This window comes from Lissotriton helveticus, chromosome 1_1 (assembly GCF_964261635.1).
Source record: "Lissotriton helveticus chromosome 1_1, aLisHel1.1, whole genome shotgun sequence".
Classification (NCBI taxonomy): domain Eukaryota; kingdom Metazoa; phylum Chordata; class Amphibia; order Caudata; family Salamandridae; genus Lissotriton; species Lissotriton helveticus.
Window position 1 is genome coordinate 109,995,847 of NC_136057.1, and position 14,913 is coordinate 110,010,759.

Genomic DNA, 14,913 nt, shown 5'->3' on the forward strand with positions numbered 1-14,913 from the left:
GAAATTGAGAGGTGCTATGATGAAATCCTTAAACTGCCATACCATTCTCAGATTTTGTGGACTGATTTAAACACATTATTTGAGACTGGTTTTTCTGGAGAATTGTGGTTGGAGTGTAAGGAGTGTGTTGGATGGCCAGTACAGGAACTAGTTAAACGTCGTCCTAGAGAGGGATATAAATTGGGAAAAGTTTATGAGAACAACACAAGAACTTAAAGAGTTAGAACATTCTAAATATGAGAGACTGATGCAAGTGTTTGTGAACCATATTGGAGTAAAAGATCCAAAGATGCTGTTGGGGGTTTCATGCCTGCTTTTGTGAAAGAACTGAAGTAAAAAATAAGTCATCATAATCAACAGAATAGGTTGCGTCAGTCGACAGAGGGTAATTATGAGATTTTGGAATTGGCAAAAAAACCAGTAGTGATTAGCCGGAGAAAACTAATACAAAAGAAATTGAAGGAAAAACTGATGGTTGCTCAAGCAAAACCATTTGAAAGAGTATTAAATAATCAAATGAGTTCAAATATGAATTTTGTGTGAAATGATATGAATGAGATGAATCCATCACAGAGGGACGTAAAATGAAGGAAAATGTTGAGATGTTAAAGAAGAGCATGGTTTGCCATATATGACAATTCAGAGAGAAATCAAGTGGTAAAGGGGAATATGATGTTAAATATGCAGAGTAAGAAACCATTTCAATGCCAATAGATCCAGTTATGCAACACAAATGAGATGTAAAATACCATATAATGAAGGTTTGAATGTCATGATTCTTACAGATGAAATGGCAGGAAGCAGTTCACAATGACGGTACCTGAGGGGAGATCTGTTTACTTAGAGCAGTTCTGGTGGTAGATTAAAGGGGCCCGTGCGTTGATGGAGAAGTCAATGGCCAATCCATTTAATTTCTGATTGATACAGGGCCTACCCGTTCTACAATTTGTTCTGTGGACGTTCCAAACCTACTCCTCTCAGGCAGGGAAGTCCAAGTTGTAGGGATCAGTAACAATAAATTGTTAATCACTTTCAGCAAATTTCCAGTAAAAATTGGACCAATGGAAAATAAAAAACAGTTTACTTTGTTTGATACAAGCCCAGTGTACTTGCTTGATAGGGATCTTTTTTGCAAGGTGACTGTGTTTTTTATTGCACACCAGATAATGTTGCATTAGAAACACAGGATGAGAATTCCGTTTTTAAATTAGACTACGAGGATACCAGATTAGAAATTTACCCAGTTTTGACAAGAGAAAACTTACCTCCAGATTTGATACATTCAGTTAGAGTTGAGGTATGGGATTTCACTGGAAAATAAATTAGGTTGATCAAAAAAGCAGAACTAGTAAAAATTAAAGTTAAAGCAGATGCCATTTTCTCCTGCACTAGACAATATAGACTAACAAAAGAGGCTGAAGAGGGAATAAAACTAGTATTTGAGAAGATTACTGAACAGGGTGCTTGGTAGTCCTTGGAATTCTCCAGAGAGGAGAATTAAAATGCTGAAGGGCAAATGGAGGGTCGTACAAGACCTCTGGTGTAAGAACTGGGACCACCAGTTCTCCGTGGGGTAGCTTGGCTCGAGCAGGAAGGCAGCCAGGGGCTTGCGTGTAAAGCAGCTACTTAACACACACATCCAATGAAACACACAGTGGCGCAATAATGGAGACCACACCAGTAGTTGTATTTCAAAAATCAAGATCTTTTATATAGTCTTTCAATTAGAGCAATGCATTGGTAATTTCATTAGTATTTCAGATAAGCATTTCAGTAAGACTTTTCATTCAAATAATAACCAGCTCATCTAAGCACTGAAACATTAACTAACCCCGCCTGTCACATCAGACTCTTTGGCAGGCAAAGGGGTAATTGTATAAACCTGGAGGATCCTACAAGAAGCGACTATAGTATTGCGTTGGAGTAACACATCAAACCTCTCATGGACGCTTTTCCTAGAAGGTAATAAAACATTTCAGCAAGTACTTATCAGTCTAACAAGGAACTTCAAAGAACCCAGCCTTTAGTCATCAACCACAAGCCTTTCTTCTTGTGAATACAGATCGGTTTGCGACCCAGATCAGATCATCAGACTATTATGGAAGTCCACCTCTGCAAGAAAATTCAGTACAGTGAAGTGACTCTCCCTCTCATTAACAGGCTTGTAAATATGGTACACTTTGAACATATCAGGCTTGTAAATATGGTGCACTTTGAACATATCAGGCTTGTAAATATGGTGCACTACGATATAATGAGGAAAGTGTCTGACCCTCCAGCCTCCAAATACTCGAGGCACATTCAGAAGGGGGCCAACAGGGCCCAGTCACAGTTAACCCCGGGGGAGGGGCGACCTCGGGCCACACTCGGCCTACCGCCTACCTCCCCAGGGGGTTACCTCTCTGCTTCGGCCCTCCGGGGCCCTTGCGTAGGCTGGAGTCGGCGGGGTTGGGGGACCTCTCGTGGCCTGACGCGGTGCCAAACGCTGCTACAGCGCACCGGCGCCAGGAGCGAGAAACACACACTGCGGGACCAAGCGGAGGGGCGTTTTCAGCTTCGGGCCCCCTCCGCGATGAATCGCAGCCTGTTCGGGTGCCGGCCTTGAAAGAAGGGCTGGATCGGGGCAGCCAATGGCTGCGCGGCGTGGCGGGGGCGTTGCCGATGACGAGGCCGGAGTCCCCCGTCACGTGCTGCAGGTAGGGGAAGGCCTCAGGCCTAGCAGCCTAGTGATTACGTTGCGGCGGCCCTCTCCTGACACCGGGGGCCGCCGATGGGGGATCAATGGCGGGCCCCTTCACCGGAGCGCCGGGGCAGACGAAGGAGGTTACTTCCCGGCCCAGCGCGGCCTCGCAGGGTTTCCGGCGGCCCTCTCCTGGCATACGGGGGCCGCCGAGGGGGGATACACGCTCCCACAGAGGAGATTCCACGACGCCCCGGGAGGGCGCGGACAGCTCCGGGCCGTGGCGGTGAGTGGGCTTGGCAATTAGCGCTTCTGGGCACAGCGCTTGGGGGCCAACGCAGCGCCTCGCAGGCAGGATGATCCCTGAGGGGAAAAACGCCTTGGAATTCCATTGCCTCACAGGGGACTTCAGCGCTAGAGTCACGAGGGCACGGTTAGCTCAGGGCAGGCAGGATGGGAGCAAATGATAGCGCTTGTCACACAGTTCAGTCAGGGGGGGAACAGGTAGGCCCAGTTGAAGGCAGGGGATGCGCAGGGCAGCACAGCCCATTACCTGGTCACAGGAAAGCAGTTTTCTTGGCGCTTGGATGGTTCTGCGCCCTTAGTTGCTTGTTTCTTGAAGTTGAAGAAGGGGGGGGGTGAGTTGAAGGCTTGAAGAGTTTTTCTTCAGTCACTGTAGATGGACCCTGGGGTTCCCTACCACTGGGCCAGATCAGGGGGCTAGCTTTGGACACCTCACCCAGCTTAAGAGGCAGCACCTGGATCCTGTCACTCCCAGTAACATAGGTTCCTCACTAGGCCCTCCCGCCTAAAACTCCTGCGTGGGTTCCCCAGGTCAGTGATGCCCCAACTGACTGGAAAGTTTTCCCTCCCTTGCTTATATAGGCCTAGGTCAGGTGACCACCCTCTAAGGCGGCAAAACTAAGCTCCGCCCTTATTCTAGAAGGTGCCAGGAGCTTCCCTACTCTAACTGTGGGCAGGCAAGGCAGGCTGAACTGGCAACATTGTTTGGGGACTCAGCCAGCTCCCGGCAGCTAGAATGCGCTTTACCAAGACCATGCTGCAGTAACAGGGGCCTATGGCAGCCATGTTGGAGGTAGAGCACCTGTACCTAACATTGATTTTAATAATACACAGGGCATTACAACCTCGCAGAGCCCATACAAATACATTATAAAGGGGGGACATCATGAATTAGGGGACGCAAAAAGCAAAACATTTCAGTGAAAAGGGCCAAGTCCAACACAACTCCCCCCCCAGCCAAAAGCCAGGGTAGACCAATCATCACAGTGATGGGCTTCCCTGCTTGGGGCCGAAAAAGGTGGACGCAGGCCAGTAACTCCAATGGCATCTGCCAGCTCTTCACCATTCACACCACCCCACTGGTGTTCCCTAGTGGGATGTGGCCAGGACTGGCCTCTAGACAGTCCAAAAGTCTCTGGCCCTAGCTCTCTCACAGAGTGGGGGGCAGTAGCCCCAGGCCCGTAGTACCTTTTTACCACTCTTCTTCTCCTCCTTGCAGCTCCAAACGACCACTGGTCATCCCACCTGGAGTCTGAACCCTCAGGCTGACCAGCCACCAGGGGCTCTCTTCCTTCCTACCTTTCCTTCTGGGGCTCCACCCTTTCCTCCTAAGCGGGACTCCCTCAGAACACCACTCTTTCCCCAACCTAGAGTCTAGACCCTTAGGTTGTACTGGTGACAGGGGCGAGTCCTCCCTCCCCCCTGCACCCCCTCCCAGAGTTCCGCACCCTCCTAACCGGAGTGGTACCCCGGAGAGTCAAATCTGGGGGGACTCTGATCACAGATGTCCCACCCGCCAGGTCCGGCAAATCCTCAACCTGGCCACCCAACCCGGGATCTGCACCCTGTGGCTGAGCCGGTGACGGAGAAGAGTCCTTCCTCCCTCCGCACCCCCTTCTAGAGTTCCACACCCTCCCACCGGGAGAAGTACCCCTGGAAGTCAATTCTGTAGGGACCTTGATTACAGGTACCCCACCCTCCAGGTCAGGCAACTCCTGAACCTGAAACCCCAGTCCAGGATCTAAACCCTGCGACTGGTCAGAACCCTGAACCACTGGAGCTCCGATTACTAATGCTCCGGGTTCTTCTGGCACAAGGGGATCCCCTTTACTGGAAGGCACAACAGGACAGCCTAGGGTCCCAACCTGGGGTTCACTTATCAAACTCTCCAGGCCCTGTGACTGCGGTTGGGGCACCTCGGGACACCTCCCCGTCTCACTCCCTCCTGTAGATGGGATGTGAGGCCCTACAACCCTCACACTATCCTGGGACCTAGCTGGGCTACTCCTCACCTCTCCCGCCTCGCTGGGTCGGAAGATCCCTGCACCACTCCCTTCAGGATCACTCCCCCGAACCTCGGGTATGCTGCCACCATTAGGACTTCCTGGTGCACTCAACTGCAATGATTGCAGCTCCATTTCCTTGAGCTGTAGCTCGTGCGCCAGCTTCCTTTCCTCCAATGCTAATTTTTCTCTCTCTAAAGCAAACTGCTTATCTTCCCTTTCTCTCTCCTTCTCGTGCTCTAACTTGGCAAGCTCCCACTTTAATCGCCTCTCCTCCCTCCTGTCCTCGTACTCCTGCGGTGACACACTCCCCCTAGATACACTGCTCCCTGCCCCGGAACATCTTCCTGGCAATATATTGTCTGACATGTCAATGTTGAGCAGGCCTGGGTCTTCATGAGTGTCCGCCTCCCCGTGTGTGACCTGTTCCCCATCCTCTTCTTACTCTGGGTGGGCCCTTACCCATGCCCTCAAGGCGGTACGGAGCTCTTCTTTTACAGCCCTCGTCCCCACAGGCACCCCCATCCCCTGACAAAACTCCCTTAACTGCACTGCCGTGTACCTATCAAGGTCAGCCAGCTGGAACTCCATTCTGTCAGGTGAGGACCTAGATAACCTGGAAGAAAAATTCTAGGACGTAGGCAACAATACTGGTTCAACACACTTTGCTGCAGGCTAGACAGTGGTGAGCAATTGGGTTTGCTTGTAGCACGATAGGTGTCCAATTAATTGCAGCACACTCTGTCCCACTGGAGGGTGTTAGGTAGCTACAGGTCCTGGATCCCACCGCTCGCCAACAATGTAAGAACTGGGACCACCAGTTCTCCGTGGGGTAGCTTGGCTCGAGCAGGAAGGCAGCCAGGGGCTTGCGTGTAAAGCAGCTACTTAACACACACATCCAATGAAACACACAGTGGCGCAACAATGGAGACCACACCAGTAGTTGTATTTGAAAAATCAAGATCTTTTATATAGTCTTTCAATTAGAGCAATGCATTGGTAATTTCATTAGTATTTCAGATAAGCATTTCAGTAAGACTTTTCATTCAAATAATAACCAGCTCATCTAAGCACTGAAACATTAACTAACCCCGCCTGTCGCATCAGACTCTTTGGCAGGCAAAGGGGTAATTGTATAAACCTGGAGGATCCTACAAGAAGCGACTATAGTATTGCGTTGGAGTAACACATCAAACCTCTCATGGACGCTTTTCCTAGAAGGTAATAAAACATTTCAGCAAGTACTTATCAGTCTAACAAGGAACTTCAAAGAACCCAGCCTTTAGTCATCAACCACAAGCCTTTCTTCTTGTGAATACAGATCGGTTTGCGACCCAGATCAGATCATCAGACTATTATGGAAGTCCACCTCTGCAAGAAAATTCAGTACAGTGAAGTGACTCTCCCTCTCATTAACAGGCTTGTAAATATGGTACACTTTGAACATATCAGGCTTGTAAATATGGTGCACTACGATATAATGAGGAAAGTGTCTGACCCTCCAGCCTCCAAATACTCGAGGCACATTCAGAAGGGGGCCAACAGGGCCCAGTCACAGTTAACCCCGGGGGAGGGGCGACCTCGGGCCACACTCGGCCTACCACCCTCCTCCCCAGGGGGTTACCTCTCTGATCCGGCCCTCCGGGGCCCTTGCGTAGGCTGGAGTCGGCGGGAGAAGCTTCCGCCGGTTGGGGGACCTCTCGAGGCCTGGCGCGGTGCCAAACGCTGCTACAGCGCACCGGCAACAGGGGCGAGAAACACACACTGCGAGACCAAGCGGAGAGGCGTTTTCAGCTTCGGGCCCCCTCTGCGATGAATCGCAGCCTGTTCCGGGTGCCGGCCTTGAAAGAAGGGCTGGATCGGGGCAGCCAATGGCTGCGCGGCGTGGCGGGGGCGTGGTCGATGACGAGGCCGGAGTCCCCCATCACGTGCTGCAGGTAGGGGAAGGCCTCAGGCCTAGCGGCCTAGTGATTACGTTGCGGCGGCCCTCTCCTGACACTGGGGGCCGCCGAGGGGGGATCAATGGTGCGCCCCTTCACCGGAGTGCCGGGGCAGACGAAGGAGGTTACTTCCCGGCCCAGCGCGGCCTCGCAGGGTTTCCGGCGGCCCTCTCCAGGCATACGGGGGCCGCCGAGGGGGGATACACGCTCCCTCTGAGGAGATTCCACGACGCCCCAGGAGGGCGCGGACAGCTCCGGGCCGTGGCGGTGAGTGGGCCCCGCAATTAGCACTTCTGGGTACAGCGCTTGGGGGCCAACGCAGCGCCTTGCAGGCAGGATGATCCCTGAGGGGAAAAACGCCTTGGAATTCCAGTGCCTCATAGGGGACTTCAGCGCTAGAGTCACGAGGGCACGGTAAGCTCAGGGCAGGCAGGATGGGAGCAAATGATAGCGCTTGTCACACAGTTCAGTCAGGGGGGGGGGGACAGGTAGGCCCAGTTGAAGGCAGGGGATGCGCAGGGCAGCACAGCCCAGTACCTGGTCACAGGAAAGCAGTTTTCTTGGCGCTTGGATGGTTCTGCGCCCTTAGTTGCTTGTTTCTTGAAGTTGAAGAAGGGCGGGGGGGAGTTGAAGGCTTGAAGAGTTTTTCTTCAGTCACTGCAGATGGACCCTGGGGTTCCCTACCACTGGGCCAGATCAGGGGCTAGCTTTGGACACCTCACCCAGCTTAAGAGGCAGCACCTAGATCCTGTCACTCCCAGTAGCATAGGTTCCTCACTAGGCCCTCCCGCCTAAAACTCCTGCGTGGGTTCCCCAGGTCAGTGATGCCCCAACTGACTGGAACGTTTTCCCTCCTTTGCTTATATAGGCCTAGGTCAGGTGACCACCCTCTAAGGCGGCAAAACTAAGCTCCGCCCTTATTCTAGAAGGTGCCAGGAACTTCCCTACTCTAACTGTGGGCAGGCAAGGCAGGCTGAACTGGCAACATTGTTTGGGACAAACAAAAAAAAGGTTTCTGTTTCCAGATACCTAAGAGCCTTGCTAGAAAAAACAGCCAGCACACACTGGGGTTGACTGTAAGAACTATGTTTGAAATGTATAAAAAGGAAAAATTGTTCCTTTTTTTTTTTTTTTGTGACCGGAGGGACACAAGTAGGTGCCTGAATGCAGGAGGTAACCGGAGCACAAAGTTGCTAGGATACCGATACCCCTCCGACTCCATGGGGCCCAGTTAGGTCTCTTGAAAAGAACCACGTGTTTCTATGGAATAAAATACGTAGGTATTATTGCATGCACTTAGTAGAGTTCGCTGCAGTTGAAAGTCAATTTCTATATTCTCATTGAAAGAGTTAAGGAGTGGCGAACACAGGGCTGGTCCCTGTGTAGTCCCGAAGAAGTGCTTGGGGTATGCACGAAACATGTCGACTTAGGAGTTGATAGGTACATCTGGACACATTAAGTTTAGGGCAGCCTATCTCCCCAACCCGTTTTTAATGTTACCACCTAGAGGTCAGAATAAAGTTTATTGAAAACCTACTGGGCAGGTATTTTTAACCCATATCACATAGTCCACTCCCCACAAATACACATGCACCACACATAGTCCTTAAAGTGCTCCTACGTAACTTCGCAAGTCGTAGCACGCCCTAGCCCGTAGAGGACTGGGATGGCCCCAATGATGAAGCATGTCACCATGGGGCAACCCCGGTGAGTGAGGGGACACCTAAAAAAGGAACAATTTTTCCTTTTTATACATTTCAAACATAGTTCTTACAGTCAACCCCAGTGTGTGCTGGCTGTTTTTTCTAGCAAGGCTCTTAGGTATCTGGAAACAGAAACCTTTTTTTTGTTTGACCTATTTCTTGGAGGGCGAGCCTAGCTAATAATCCTCTAACTCCCTTCCTTATTTATTAACATTGTTTGGGACTCAGCCAGCTTCAGGCAGCTAGAATGCGCTTTACCAAGACCATGCTGCAGTAACAGGGGCCTATGGCAGCCATGTTGGAGGTAGAGCACCTGTACCTAACATTGATTTTAATAATACACAGGGCATTACAACCTCGCAGAGCCCATACAAATACATTATAAAGGGGGGACATCATGAATTAGGGGACGCAAAAAGCAAAAAATGTCAGTGAAAAGGGCCAAGTCAAACATCTGGAAAAGAAGTAAAATTGTGGTACCGAATCTAGCAGTAATATTGTTCCAGATTTCAACAGAGGAAGAATGGCATACAGTCAATGACTTGTGCCAAGCGTTCTTTTCAATACCATTACTTGAGGATTCTCAGCTCCTTTTTGCATTTACATTTTTGAATAAAGTTCTTGTGTGGTCTAGGATCCCACAAGGGTATCCTGAAAGTCCATTGAATTTCTCAGAAATACTCCAAAAAGAATTGTAAAATTCCTAATTGCCATGTAACTCATCTCTAATGCGGTGTATCAACAATCTCTTAATAGTTTCTAAGACAAAATAGGATTGTAAGGTTGATACCATTGCATTGTTTGAATCATGTGGACAAAGATGGAAATTAAGTCTCCCCAGCAAAAATGTAGTTTTGTGAAAAGGAGGTTATTTATCTCAGACATAATATTGAAGAAGGTGTGCGAAAGGTTTCAAAAGAATGTGATTGTACAATTTTGAAATTGAGTTTCCTGAACACCCAGAGGGAGGCTTGGATGTTTCTTGGTACTGACAACAATTGGTCTAAAACTTTTTCCTGATTGCAAAGCCGTAAGTCTAACCTGTAATAATGTACAAGATCTGATACCATTTGATGGCAAGTGCCTCAAACATATAAGAAATTGACCGAGTTTGTGTTTAGTGTCCGTACTCGGGATGGCTAACTACAGTATGAAGTTTTACTTGTTTTGCAATGAAAAAGATGATGTGCACTTTCAAACCTTGCACAAAAATATGGAGGACTCATGCGCCTAGTGGCACATTTTTCATGAGTGTTGGATCCAGTGGCTATTAAGTCTAAAATCAGTTGCAGCAGTTTGTCCGCCAATTAAACAAGTGAATGGATTGTGATGGTCCATACCTTAATATTTTATGTCCTATATGCAGTTGAAATTATTTTGACATGAGCAAAAGCACAACCCATGACAAACAGCAGGGTAACACGATAGGAGCATGTTATTCTCAGAGCAAAGTATATTTCTATTCAAATATGCAATGTTTTGAATCTGGTAACACTGCTTCTGACTTCAGACTAATGTGAGTGTAGGGATAGTGGGTTTGATAACGAAATGGAGCTTGATTGTATTGAAGTGACCGAATCATGCACAAAACCAAGACCAGACGTAAAAGAAGTCAAATTTGACATGCTTTTTAATGGTTCTTGTTTGAGAGACCAATATGTAGTATTGGCAGCTGCTTATGCAGTATGCTTTACAGAGACAATAGAAGAATCCTCTTTACCAGATGGGACCTCAGCTAAGTAGCAGATTTTATTTCTTTAACTAGAGCTTGCCGCTTGTCAGAAAATGTGGATGTGATTATCTATACAGATAGCCCATATGGTCTTGAGTAGGAAAACAACAAAAGACTATTGCTGAAGAATTACCCAGAAAAGAATTTGCAAAAGATAACATTGTGAATCAGAAAAAGATCTAAAGAAACATTTGAGCTGGGAAAATGAGGAGCGAAATGCATGTTGCCAAACTATCACTTGGAGAGTTCCTAATTGGAACTATTCTTCACCAGAGTGGGTGTACCTAGTAACAGTGTAGGAGGAAGATACTGACGAAGATGACTTTTCATAGGAATAAGTGCCACCATGTTTTAGAAAAAGGTTCAACTCTAGAGCATGACACTGAAGAAGAGTCTCCATGAGCAATGGTGTAGCTTGACCTTTTGCCACCTGGGGCGATCCGCGTGTTTTACGGCCAGTGGCGGCTGGAGAAGGTAAGAGCAGAGGGGGTCTGCTGGGGACAGACTATGACAAGCAGGGGAGGAGGAAGTGCTGGTGACAGACAATGACAAGCAGTGGAGTGCTGGAGACAGACAACGAGGGAGATTCATACAATTTTTATTTTTTTATTTTTTTAAAGACAGGAAATCTTACCTTATGCCAGTCGCTCCCAAAACCAGTCACGCCACTGTCCAAGAGGGGGAAATAGATACTTTTGAAATACTGAATTTTGGCGAAAATCAAGGAGACAGGAGAATGGTACCTAAAGACTGAAATAACTGGAGAAAGAAAAAATACAGATAATGATAATACAGAGACTGATTAAGCTGATTTTTAATTTTTATGTTTCCTCTTTACAAGGACGGAGTAGTGAATACTAATTTCTATTATAGACTGAAAGAAGAAATTAATAAAGAAATTCATTGTAGGTATGATGTTATTAATATTGATATTATTCGTATTAGTTGGCCTGTGGGAGTGCTTACCGATACCTACGGATAATGTTTCAGATCAAATAACGAGTGAAGTTGCAAATAGGCCAAGTCATAAAGAGATTAAGCAAGTAGTACCTTTAATTGAAAAGCATTTAGATATTTCTTTCTTAAACTTTATTAGGTTATACACAGTACCAACACAATAACATGCTGACCACTTCAGCATTTGTGGTAAGCATCCTAAATAACATAGGATAACGAGATGTACCATATGCCATTAGAACAAAGTGACCACTGCACCTATCTTTAGCACACCGCCACCCATCCATCAATCCAGTAAGTATCTCTCATTGGTATGGAGTTCCTCCCTTCATTGGTTTCATGAATTCCCTCATTCGCTAGTCTCATCATGCCCTCTACTAGCAGGTTAAGCTCCATGTGGACTACATATACCCCCATGGGCGTCATCCCCTTGGCTGCAGCGTTAAGTATGTTTCTGAGTCCTCATTACAGGATGCCAGGTTCGTGAACCACTTAGCAAAGTTAATGGTGTTAGAGAAAATGTGTATACTAAAATGATTTAAAAATATATCAAAAGTATTAAAGTTGGCAGTTGTTATGTGTGTATTTTCCTCTCTCCATTAGCTAGTTAAGTGGCCACCAATTTCGAAGTGGAACTTTCTGATTCTCCTGTAGTGCTTTGCTAGCGATCTTCAATTATAAAAAGTTTTTTCCCCATATCTGACTGAGTATAATGAGACTTTTGAGAATGTATTCATTTGAGTAAAAAGGAATTTAAGAATGCTGTGTATTCGAAAGAGATTGCACATACCAGAGTCATTACTAACATGCCATGATTTCGATAATGAATATAACGGAAGAGGTATAAAGGTGTTGAGAAATGTGGACGATCAAAACATTGCTTTAGATGAAATTAGGGTGGAAGAAAAATTTAGGTTCTCAGGGTTACATCCAAGGTTGAAGATGGAGCAAGATAGAAAAGGTGTTTGGTAAGGCATAGTTCCATAGGAGAGTCAAGATTGTTGATGTAAGTATATGTGATAAAATGTATGTAGTGGAGATCTGTTGATTGGAGAAGAATGTGTTATGAGAGATTTTTATTGTTTGTGAAAAGGCTGCTCATTTCAATCTATCAAAGAACTGAGTGGGTTCACGTCATCTAGCTTTAGTTTTCCTTAGATTATATCATGAAGAGGAGATAGTAAATGAACATTGTTTGAGGAGAGAGAAAAGAGATTTTGGTCAAGTAGTAATGGATGCTATAGAGGCTATTATTCCTCCTAAGGAAATACCCATGAATGATGTGAAGATTTGTAGATTCATAGATACACTTGCTGTATGTACTACAGGGCCCTTTAAATTAGTGAACAAAGAAATGTCGGCAATGAGATCAATGGTAATGCAGAACTGTCTTGCTTTAAATATACTCTTTGCGAAGGAGGGCGGTGTCTAAAGTAATTAAGGTGAAGAAGTGCTGCACATACATACTGGATTATAGTGGTGTGACTGACTCTTACATTACTAAAATAACTAACTTGATGAGATTAGGTCATTAGAAGAACCAGATGGGCAGAAGTGAGTAACCTTCAAACTTCTCACTCACGCCTACAAATCCCTCCACAACATCGGACCCAAATACATCAACGAGAGTCTCCTACCACATACCCAAAAGGAACATCCGTTCCGTTACCTCGCTCTGGTAGGGACCCCCTGCATCCACAGAAACAGAGCAGGCGGAAGAGCCTTCTCCTACGTCACAGCAAAGACCTGGAACAAGCGCCCTGTCAACATAAGACGCTCCCCCAATCTGCACACCTTCAGGAAGGACCTCAAGACCTCGCTCATCAACTGATCCAGAGCTTGCCTCCCTCCAACTCCCCCTAGCGCCTTGAGACCCTCATGGGTGAGTGGCACGCTTTATGAACCCCATCTTGATTGACTGAGCTGTAGGATCTTGGGTAAAGAAAATAGACAGTAGATTTGGAAAGGTAGGTAAGTGGCTAAGTAGTTTTGGTGGAGGAGTTATATAAGCGGTGTAAACACCAAAAATTATATTATTTTGAGTAATTTCCCTATCTTACTTATTAAAATTAATAGAACGTATGGTAAGATAGTATACTAAAAATAGTAGAAGTAGTGAAAATAATTCTTCAAGGAAAAGATCCAAGGACTTTGAATTAGACTATTACTGAGAGAGTGTGTTCCAACAGGTTAGACAGAAGGAGGAGAATGTCCTACTAATCAAGAAGATGAAGATGTCAAGGCCAATAGCCCACTTGGAAAGTCACGAAAGGTGTTATAAGTCCCCAAATTCAACTAAAAGCTTTATCAATAGGCTCACAATCCCAAGAGGCTCTGCCCTCTCGAACAGCTTTTCATTTCCCCATTCATGAGGCTCAATTGCCACACTAGTGATCAGCAGCCCTTAATTTCAAGCTCCCCAGGTCGCACTAGAAGTCATTTGCTCCAGAAACCATCAAATTCCCTCTTATGGCACCTACAAGCTAATTTGAAAGGTTCAGGATCTCCCCTTCCTGATGCCCACAGCCCCCTTCAGGAACTTCACCAGCTTTTCTTCTATACAGATATTCAATCACTCTCAGGCCAACACTTGCTGCAATCTAAAGAGACCAAGCAAGTGCTTCAGCGCCCAACAAAGGGGTAGTAGCTTCTACATAAATGCTGCAATACAACACAAGAGCCTACTTCAAATGACTCAACAATAAACTACAATAACAGTCCCCTGCGAAAGGCCCCAACAGTCGCTGAGGGGGAATAGAGCTCCCTGAAGACTCAGGGACACCATCCACAAGAGGCTCTGCCCCCCCAGAGGCTTTTCAGCCCTTTCTACAAGAGGTGTAATGGCCCACACTTGGTCCAACAGTCCTTCACTTAAAATGACAATGGCTACCACAAGCTTATCAGGTCCATCAAGAAGTCCACAGCCTCTTCAAAAGCATCAAAGTCCCCTTAGGGTACTCACAAGCCAACATAAGCGGTTCAGCAGCTCCCCTTCAAGGGGCTACAGGACCCCACAAGAGCCTTCCTTTGAGAGGTCAACAGCATCTATAAGAAGCTCACTTGCCCGTAGAAGATGCAACAACCTCTCTAAAGAGGAAAACAGTTCCTTCTAGAGGTGTATCACCTCTTCTCAAAAGGCCAACAGCCCCATGACAATCATTAGCTTTGATAACTTCCTTCCAATCTGGCTCTAGAGCCGTGGAGAAGGATATATCACAGACAGTGATGTTAAAAGGGCTAGAGAACACTCCTTGTATGCTTGATGAAGGGGTGAGTGGGGGCCGGGGGGGCAACGAGTCCTGTTCGACACAGTTCATCATGATATACTTCTGAATACGTTAGAAGCAAGAACGGGCTTCAGTGGAATGTAGTAAACTGGTTCAGATTCTTACTTCTGGGACGTTCTCAACTGCTCAATCTGGTGACCTCTATGTCACAAGCAGAACAAGTATATTGTGGCATCCTGCCAGGCTTCACGATCCCGCTTGTACTGTTCAACGTGTACATTGAGCCTGTAGGACTCACCATAGAAGACCCAGGCCTAAAGTTCCACGGACGACACTCCACCCTATGTAGTAGTCTTCAGCCCATGACT